Here is a 9,743-nt window from a genome sequence, read left to right on the forward strand (position 1 = left end):
AAGTGCATGTTTGAACTTATGCTATGCTTACAACATTTTTTTAAGTAAACATGTGTATTTCTTTCTATCTCCTTCTGCCAGACTTATTATGAACTGTTTATTAAAAAGAAACATATGCAATTGTATGTCATGTAATTCATTACAGCCACCCATTGACTTTTACAGCAAATCTTTTTTCTGAAATGTATGTTTATCAGTAGTATTGAATGTATGTCAATGCCTGTGTTCAGCACATCAAAAAGAATAAACAGTACTGTATATCAACCTCAAAATGTCCTATTGGTTGTGGCTTTGTGGTGTCATGTTGCAGTGTTCCTATTGCCTTTCATTATGTCTTTTCCAAAAGCACTGTGGCCAAATGTTAAAAGGTTCCACATGCGGGTGCTGCACGGATATCACGTGGGGGTCCAAGCTGCGGCCCCCCACGATCAGACATCTTTTCCCCTATCCTTTGGATAGGGGATAAGATGTTTATATCTAGAATACTCCTTTAAATTGTTCAGGACGTGGGGCGTATGCATACGCCCATGGGAATTCCGGTCCCCGCCGCTAGCCGGTTGGGGACCAGACCGGGATTCCCGCAGGCATCCCGGCACATCGCCGAGGGGGGTCCTGAGACCCCCCCATGTCAGCGATCGCAGAAAATCGCATGTCAATTCAGACATGTGATTTTCTGCTATTACGGGCTGATCGGGACTCTGGTGAACCAATCACCCAGAAATTTGGGATGATCAGAGTTGTCAGTGACACCCCCGATCATCCTGCAGGATAGGAGCAAGGTCGCTGTTCTGCGATCTCCTCCTATGCCCTGCCATTAGTCAGAACTGAGTTCTGACCAATGGCAGCGCAGGACAGGGGGTTGCCATGGAAACTCCCCGTTCTGCCCACCCCTGGATGTCGGGCAGAACAGGGGGGAGAAGATGGAGACCGGTACCTTACCTGAAAATGGCGTGGGGACCGAAGATCATCATGGAGACTGCAGAGATCCCGGATCAGGTAGGGAAACTACGGTGGGGGGGGGGGGGAATGAAAGTGAAAGTAAAGTGATCTTTACTGTGGCAACCACTAGGAAGGCCAAACTGCAACTCCCAGCATGCCCAGAAAGCCAAAGGCTGTCTGGGCATACTGGGGGTTGTAGTTTTGCAACATCTGGAGGGTCACAGTTTGGAGACCACTGTTACAGTGGTGCCCAAATGGTAGCCCTCCAGATGTTGACAAACTACAACTCTCAGCATGCTTAGAATGCCCAGGCATGCTGGGAGTTGTAGTTCTGTAACATCTGTCCCTTCAGATTTTGCAATTTTCATGACATTTTTGAAAATTGCTGCTCTACTTTGTAGCCCTCAAATTTTTTCAAAAAGTAAAAATATGTCCATTTTATGATGCCAACATAAAAGTGGACATATTGTATTTGTGAAGAAAAATAACATTTATTTGGAATATCCATTTTCCTTACAAGTAGAGAGCTTCAAAGTTTGAAAAATGCAAAATTTTCTAAATTTTCATGAAATTTGGGGATTTTTCACCAAAAAAGGATGCAAGAAACGCCGAAAATTTAACACCAAAATAAAGTAGAATATGTCACGAAAAAACAATCTCAGAATATTCGGTAAAAGTGTTTTAGAGTTATTAATGCGTAAAGTGACGGTGGTCAGAATTGCGAAAAAGGGATCAGTCCTTAAGGTGAAAAAGGGCTGCGTCCTTAAGGGGTCAACCTTGTAGTGAACATCAAATTAAATGTTTTTGAAATTAGATTCATTTAGAAACTTATCTCCTTCTCATATTCCCTCCTGCTCCTTTCCGCGCCTTGTTCACAGTTCTAGACAATGAACTATCAACAATAGGAGGAAAGTATGTGTAGCTGCACTCACTGTGACTGTACTGCTGTGTGGGCAACAATCAGCAAACACATCTTTTAAATGAAGTCACCTGTCCCCCATTCTGTTAAAGAGCACATGTCATGATCTTGATACATTTTTTGTGCCTCCCAGTTCACTCCCCCATCATGATAAACAACTCCCTGCCTTTATTTTTATTATTTTCCAGGTTTCTACATTGATATTGTTCTGTATCTTCTGCCCAGTTCAGTGAGTTCCAAAGACTAGGAAGGGGCGTTCCCCAGCAGACGTGACATCATCTTAAGCCCTGCCTGAGAGAACTTCCTCCCTCACACTGCTACACACAGCCCAGAGCAATTCAGTGTGAGATGGGCTGTGATTGGCTGAGACCGCACACACCTCCCTCAGCTCTCTGAACTCTACTGTACACTCTATACACTGTGCTGAGCTGAGGTCACCTGATTTCCTGACTTTTATCTCTGCCAGGCTACTACAGGAGACAATCTACAAGCAGGACTGCAGACAGGACCTGAAGGAGGACCCCTGTTAGCCAAACTTTTCTAGGGGTTAATTTAACCCCTTAAGGACCAGGCCATTTTATACCTTAAGGACCGGAGCGTTTTTTGCAATTCTGACCACTGTCACTTTAAACATTAATAACTCTGGGATGCTTTTAGTTATCATTCTGATTCCGAGACTGTTTTTTCGTGACATATTCTACTTTAACTTAGTGGTAAAATTTTATGGTAACTTGCATCCTTTCTTGGTGAAAAATCCCAAAATTTTATGAAAAAAATGAAAATTTTGCATTTTTCTAACTTTGAAGCTCTCTGCTTGTAAGGAAAATGGATATTCAAAATATATTTTTTTTGGGTTCACATATACAATATGTCTACTTTATGTTTGCATCATAAAATTTATGAGTTTTTACTTTTGGAAGACACCAGAGGGCTTCAAAGTTCAGCAGCAATTTTTAAATTTTTCACAAAATTTTCAAACTCACTATTTTTCAGGGACCAGTTCAGTTTTGAAGTGGATTTGAAGGGTCTTCATATTAGAGATACCCCATAAAAGACCCCATTATAAAAACTACACCCCCCAAAGTATTCAAAATGACATTCAGTAAGTGTATTAACCCTTTAGGTGTTTCACAGGAATAGCAGCAAAGTGAAGGAGAAAATTCAAAATCTTCATTTTTTACACTCGCATGTTCTTGTAGACCCAATTTTTGAATTTTTGCAAGGGGTAAAAAGGAGAAAATTTTTACTTGTATTTGAAACCCAACTTCTCTCGAGTAAGCACATACCTCATATGTCTATGTTAATTGTTCGGCGGGCGCAGTAGAGGGCTCAGAAGGGAAGGAGCGACGAATGGTTTTTGGGGGGCATGTCGCATTTAGGAAGCCCCTATGGTGCCAGGACAGCAAAAAAAAAACACATGGCATACCATTTTGGAAACTAGACCCCTCAGGGAACGTAACAAGGGGTAAAGTGAACCTTAATACCCCACAGGTGTTTCACGACTTTTGCATATGTAAAAAAAATATATATATTTTTTACCTAAAATGCTTGGTTTCCCAAAAATTTTAAATTTTTAAAAAGGGTAATAGCAGAAAATACCCCCCAAAATTTGAAGCCCAATTTCTCCCGATACAGAAAACACCTCGCATGGGGGTGAAAAGTGCTCTGCTGGCGCACTACAGGTCTCAGAAGAGAAGGAGTCACATTTGGCTTTTTGAAAACAAATTTTGCTCTGGGGGCATGCCGCATTTAGGAAGCCCCCATGGTGCCAGAACAGCAAAAAAAAAACACATGGCATACCATTTTGGAAACTAGACCCCTCGGGGAACGTAACAAGGGGTAACGTGAACCTTAATGCCCTACAGGTGTTTCACGACTTTTGCATATGTAAAAAAAAAAAAAAATGTTTTACCTAAAATGCTTGTTTTCCCAAAATGTTTACATTTTTAAAAAGGGTAATAGCGGAAAATACCCCCCGAAATTTGAAGCCCAATTTCTCCCGATTCAGAAAACACCCCATATGGGGGTGAAAAGTGCTCTGCTGGCGCACTAGAGGTCTCAGAAGAGAAGGAGTCACATTTGGCTTTTTGAAAGCGAATTTTGCTCTGGGGGCATGCCGCATTTAGGAAGCCCCTATGGTGCCAGGACAGCAAAAAAAAAACACATGACATACCATTTTGGAAACTATACCCCTCGGGGAACGTAACAAGGGGTAATTTGAACCTTAATACCCTACAGGTGTTTCACGACTTTTTCATATGTAAAAAAATATATATATTTTTTTACCTAAAATGCTTGTTTTCCCAAAAATTGTACATTTTTTAAAATGGTAATAGCAGAAAATACCCCCCAAAATTTGTTAGGCAATTTCTCCCGAGTACGGCGATACCCCATATGTGGCCCTAAACTGTTGCCTTGAAATACGACAGGGCTCCAAAGTGAGAGCGCCATGCGCATTTGAGGCCTGAATTAGGGACTTGCATAGGGGTGGACATAGGGGTATTCTACGCCAGTGATTCCCAAACAGGGTGCCTCCAGCTGTTGTAAAACTCCCAGCATGCCTAGACAGTCAACGGCTATCTGGCAATACTGGGAGTAGTTGTTTTGCAACAGCTGGAGGCTCCGTTTTGGAAACAGTGGCGTACCAGACGTTTTTTATTTTTATTGGGGAGGGGGGTTGTATAGGGGTATGTGTATATGTAGTGTTTTTTACTTTTTATTTTATTTTGTGTTAGTGTAGTGTAGTGTTTTTAGGGTACAGTCACACGGGCGGGGGTTCACAGTAGTTTCTCGCTGGCAGTTTGAGCTGCGGCAGAAAATTTGACGCAGCTCAAACTTGCAGCCGGATACTTACTGTAATCCTCCACCCATGTGAGTGTACCCTGTACGTTCACATTGGGGGGGGGGGGGGGGGGACATCCAGCTGTTGCAAAACTACAACTCCCAGCATGTACGGTCTATCAGTGCATGCTGGGAGTTGTAGTTTTGCAACAGCTGGAGGCACACTGGTTGTGAAACACCGAGTTTGGTAACAAACTCAGTGTTTTGCAACCAGTGTGCCTTCAGCTGTTGCAAAAGCTTCAACCCCCAGCATGTACGGACAGCGGAAGGGCATGCTGGGTGTTGTAGTTATGCAACAGCTGGATGCATACTACTTTGGCTGGGGATGCTGGGGATTGTAGTTATGCAACAGCTGGAGACACACTGGTTTGCTACTTAACTCAGTGTGCCTTCAGCTGTTGCAAAACTACAACTCTCAGCAGTCACCGACAGCCAACGGGCATGCTGGGAGTTGTAGTTATGCAACTACCAGATGCAACACTACAACTCCCAGCATGTAATTTAGCTGATTGTGCAAGCTGGGAGTTGTAGTTATACAACAGCTGAAGGTACACTTTTCCATAGAAAGAATGTGCCTCCAGCTGTTGCAAAACTACAAGTCCCAGCATGACCATAAGGGAATGCTGGGAGTTGTGGTGGTCTGCCTCCTGCTGTTGCATAACTACAGCTCCCAGCATGCCCTTTTTGCATGCTGGGAGCTGTTGCTAAGCAACAGCAGGAGGCTGTCACTCACCTCCAACGATCCTCGCCGCACAGGTCAGTCCCTCGTCGTCGCCGTCGCCGCTGCTCCTGGGGCCCCGATCCCAACATTAACACCGGGGATCGGGGTCCCCAGCACCCGGGGTGCACGTCCCGCACCCGCTCACGTCCTCCGGAAGATGGGCGGAGCGGGTTGCGGGAGTGACACCCGCAGCAGGCGCCCTGATTGGTCGGCCGGTAATCCGGCCGACGAATCAGGGCGATCGTGAGGTGGCACCAGTGCCACCGCACCCCTGCTGGCTCTGGCTGTTCGGGGCCGTCTCTGACGGCCCCGATCAGCCAATAATTCCGGGTCACCGGGTCACTGGAGACCCGATTGACCCGGAATCCGCCGCAGATCGCTGGACTGAATTGTCCAGCGATCTGCGGCCATCGCCGACATGGGGGGTCATAATGACCCCCCTGGGCGATATGCCCCGATGCCTGCTGAACGATTTCAGGAGGCATCGGGCACCGGATCCGCTCCAGATGGTTGCGGGGGGCCGGTAAAACACATGATGTTCTCATACGTCATGTGTCCTTAAGGACTCGGAAATGGAGACGTATGAGAACGTCATGTGTCCTTAAGGGGTTAACTCAAATTTATAAACTTTTATTAAAAATTATATAAGAAAGGTAAATTAAATAGTCTGATCTATAACATATTAATTTTTATTACTAATGGTCAGTGCTCGGGGGGCCTAAAAGACCTTTCCTTGCATCACAGTCATGTGACCCGGATGACTCCACTGTGGCTGCGAGGACAGCTGATACACACACAGCTGATATTGGCTACCCCCACTCTCAATGTAAAGTAATGTTCTATTAGGTAGCCTACCCTGCCCTCGATGTCAAGGAATCTAGCCTAGTGATTAGGTCCACCTTCCTTGACACCACAGCACATTTCTAGCTGCCCGGAATCCTTTGGTGGGTCGCAAGGGGATAGCGGGCAATGTGTTATGCAGGCCTGCTCTAAAGTCTATGGTAAGCCTTTTTGAAATCTACTTTAAGGATTATTATTGGGGTATGCAGTCACATAAACAATGTGCAAATTTCAGGAGTCCAAAACAGGCATCAGCAACAATGCACATTAGAAGAAAAAATGAACACCTGTCCATCCAAAACAAACATAGTGTATATATCAAGTCTGACAGTATAGAGTTGCCTCCCAAAGTCACCAGGTTCTGGCTTATTCTCTGCAACACCTACATGAACAGATATATAGACTGGATATGACTATAATTCACAAATCAGTATTCAAAAATATGCAAAATTCTATGCATAACCAAAACCTAAAAAACTTGCCAAATTAATAATATCCACAATAATATCTTATCAAAATATGATGGGGAGATGAACATCACATCAACTACTGTACCAGCCACATGTTTACACTACATATGCTTTTCCATAGACTTTCAAAAGTTTTAGGAACAACACAAAGGGGGAGATTTGTCAGAGGGAGGGACACCCCACTGACCTGTGGGACACCCCACTATATTTTATCAATGCAAATGTTAAAATATTACTAGGGCCAACTTTTCCTTTCATCTTTCAATCCCTAAGATATTTTTGATGAACTGTGGGAGTTCATAGAATTTCAATATTGTTTTAGTAAATCATGCCTTAATCCAAGAAAGTTAATAACAAATCACACTCTCTGAGGATCCAATAATAAAAAAAATCCTTCAGCCCTTAGTGGAAATTGATCCTACAGACCACAGCTCTTGATGTTGGTCATTATGATCAGAGACAAAGTAAGAAATAAATATGTATACTTACAACAACTCTTCAGATGACTACTTGTTTCTCCAGATTCCAACAAACTGCTCTTTTGTCTTATATTTGTGCAATATATGAGGAGGCACAAGTTCCTTATTTTCAACATACTGCAACATATTGTGAAACATAGGACTAACAAAACAAACCATGAGAGGATTTTTTTCTGGATAGTAACATAATAAATAGCAAAATTCTGATTAGAGATGCGTAAACTGTTTAAAAGTTTGGTTCGCCAGCCCTATATAAGTTTGGTTCGCCAACCCTATATAACACAATGATAAAGGATATATACTAATGTAAAGGGGATATAAGGAACGTATATAATACTAATATAGGATATATAAATATTGTATACTATTCTTCCTTCCTTTTCCAAGTGTTAACAACTTACTCTTGTTTCCCTTTGTAAATTGTACAGTTTAAGTAATTCCCAACACAGGGTTAATAATACAAAGGTTTATTCACTAATACACTATTTAACTTTAGCTAACATATATACATATCCGTATAATATCAATGTATCTCAGTGTATACAACAATGGTAACTTCAATACATTAACATTATACTAGTCACATTACAATTTAACCCAATACAATATCTTACCCACCCACCTAATTACACACCAATACACAAGCACTCAACCCAGAACAGCTTTCTGTCCCTAGGGCTATAGGAGTTTGTGTTATACAGTTAACAGGGATGGAAGGGGTTAATGAGTCTTGGTAGAGAGGAGTGGAGAGGAATTAGTGCTTGGGATGAGAGGGTAAAGGACTAGACTATGGAAGCCAAGAGAGAGTGGAGGTTATTAAAAGAGATAGAAGTTGGGGCCAAAGTTAGAGGTTGCAAGGAGGAAAGAGGGTGAGCTGAGAAGTTTGGGGCAAAGGTAGAGGAGGAAAGAGGGTGATACTTAGAAGATTATCAGAGTGTTGGAATGTGAGGCAGGACAGCAGTCTGATGGTGGATCTTCCACTGCGTCATGGAGTTGCTCCCTCCTTGTGTTGGTGACTGCTGTCTCAGGATGACTTCCACCCTCCCATAAATCCCCACACCTCTTGTTTGAATAGTTATTGTGTAATATGTCTGATACTTGTCTTTGTTTGTACCCCATAATTGTAAGCGCTGCGGAATCTGTAGGCGCTATATAAATAAATAAATAAATATAAATAAACTTCTAGGGTCACCAATAAATGTATTCAAGTAGTTGGGTAAAGTAGTGGGTTTAAGGTTAAGTTGTGGCAACATGTGGTGGTAACCTACAGTAACTAACAGCTTCTTCAAAATACACTGGGGGACATATTCAAAACTCTTCACATCAAAATTTTGGTGCAAAAAAGTTTCCATCAGATATTCAAAGTGTTTTACATATGAATGATCCAAGGTTTACACTAGTCATGCCAGTTTTTTCAAAAGTAGGGCGTGCACACGCGCCGGCTCTGTAAAATTTAAAGGGCCAGCGCACCATTATTTGGCGCTTGTATAGTTTGACCCTATTTAACCCCGCACTTCCTTTAACCCTTGCCGGATCTTCTTGTTTTGTGCTAAGAGAATGCGTTACTTTGTGTGTGTGCCATATAGTGTTCCTGACCCTTCACTTGTGACCGGACCTTGCTCCTTTGCTGCCTGCCTCCTGACCTTGTGCCTGTGACCTGACTACGCTCCTTTGCCGCCTGCCTCCTGACCTTTTGCCTGTGACCTGACTACGTTACTTTACTCCCTGCCTCCCAACCCATGCTTCATCTGACTTTGCCTTCTTCTGTGCCAAGCATCACCTGGGCAACCTGCGGCAGGCTATGGTGAAAACCAGTGGCACCTTAGACTCCGCTCCCTGGTACGGTTCAGTCATAGTCCACACTGGACAGCGCATCCACCTCTCCTCTGCCGTTATGGTAAGAACCTTACAGTAAGATCCGGCAATGGATCCAGCCCAGGTTCCTCTGCCAAGTGTTCCCGACCTCTCTACTATTGTGGCTCGACAGTCGGCGCAGATAGAACAACAAGCGCAGTAGATGTCTCAGCTTTCTGCACTGTTGCAGCAACTCCTTGCATCGCAACAGCCTCAACCTCCGTCTGCTGGACCCTCCGCAACTCCTGCTCCCATTGTTTCAGCTGGTTCTAAGATTCGTTTGTCTCTGCCTACCAAGTATGATGGGGATCCAAAGTTGTGCAGGAGCTTCATTACTCAGTGTTCCATGCATCTTGAACTCCAAGCAGAACAGTTTCCCACTGAATGTGCCAAAGTGGCTTTTGTCATCAGCCTTCTTTTCGGGAAAGCCTTGGCCTGAGCTACCCCGCTCTGGGACCGCAATGATCCTTTGTCCTCAAATCTCCAGACTGTCGTTGCTGAATTCCGTAACGAATTTGAGGAACCGACCCGGGCTTTTTCAGCAGAGACAGCTTTACTGAATCTTAAGGAAACTTAAGGAAACTCTTTGGTGGGAGAATATGCTGTACAATTCCGCATCTTGGCCTCTGAATTGGCCTGGAATAATGAGGCTTTGTTCGCTACTTTTAAAAAGGGCCTCT

At 43.6% G+C, this 9,743-nt stretch overlaps 1 protein-coding gene across 6 annotated transcripts in view; it reads right to left on the minus strand.

The window, feature by feature from the left end:
• The window catches only part of LOC130277345 (immunoglobulin superfamily member 1-like), an 83,084-nt gene that overhangs the window by 22,781 nt on the left and 50,560 nt on the right, over positions 1 to 9,743 (minus strand). The window contains exon 1 of one of the 6 annotated variants that reach the window (XM_056527992.1): positions 7,220 to 7,250. The exons of 2 other annotated variants lie outside the window; for them this stretch is intronic. The gene's annotated coding sequence lies outside the window, so the exon portion shown is untranslated. Of the gene's footprint in view, positions 1 to 939; positions 1,006 to 7,219; positions 7,274 to 9,743 lie in introns of those variants that run through there. 3 more of the 6 variants (XM_056528011.1, XM_056528008.1, XM_056527976.1) reach the window with 3 other exon arrangements.

The sequence above is a fragment of the Hyla sarda genome, chromosome 1, assembly GCF_029499605.1.
Source record: "Hyla sarda isolate aHylSar1 chromosome 1, aHylSar1.hap1, whole genome shotgun sequence".
Classification (NCBI taxonomy): Eukaryota; Metazoa; Chordata; class Amphibia; order Anura; family Hylidae; genus Hyla; species Hyla sarda.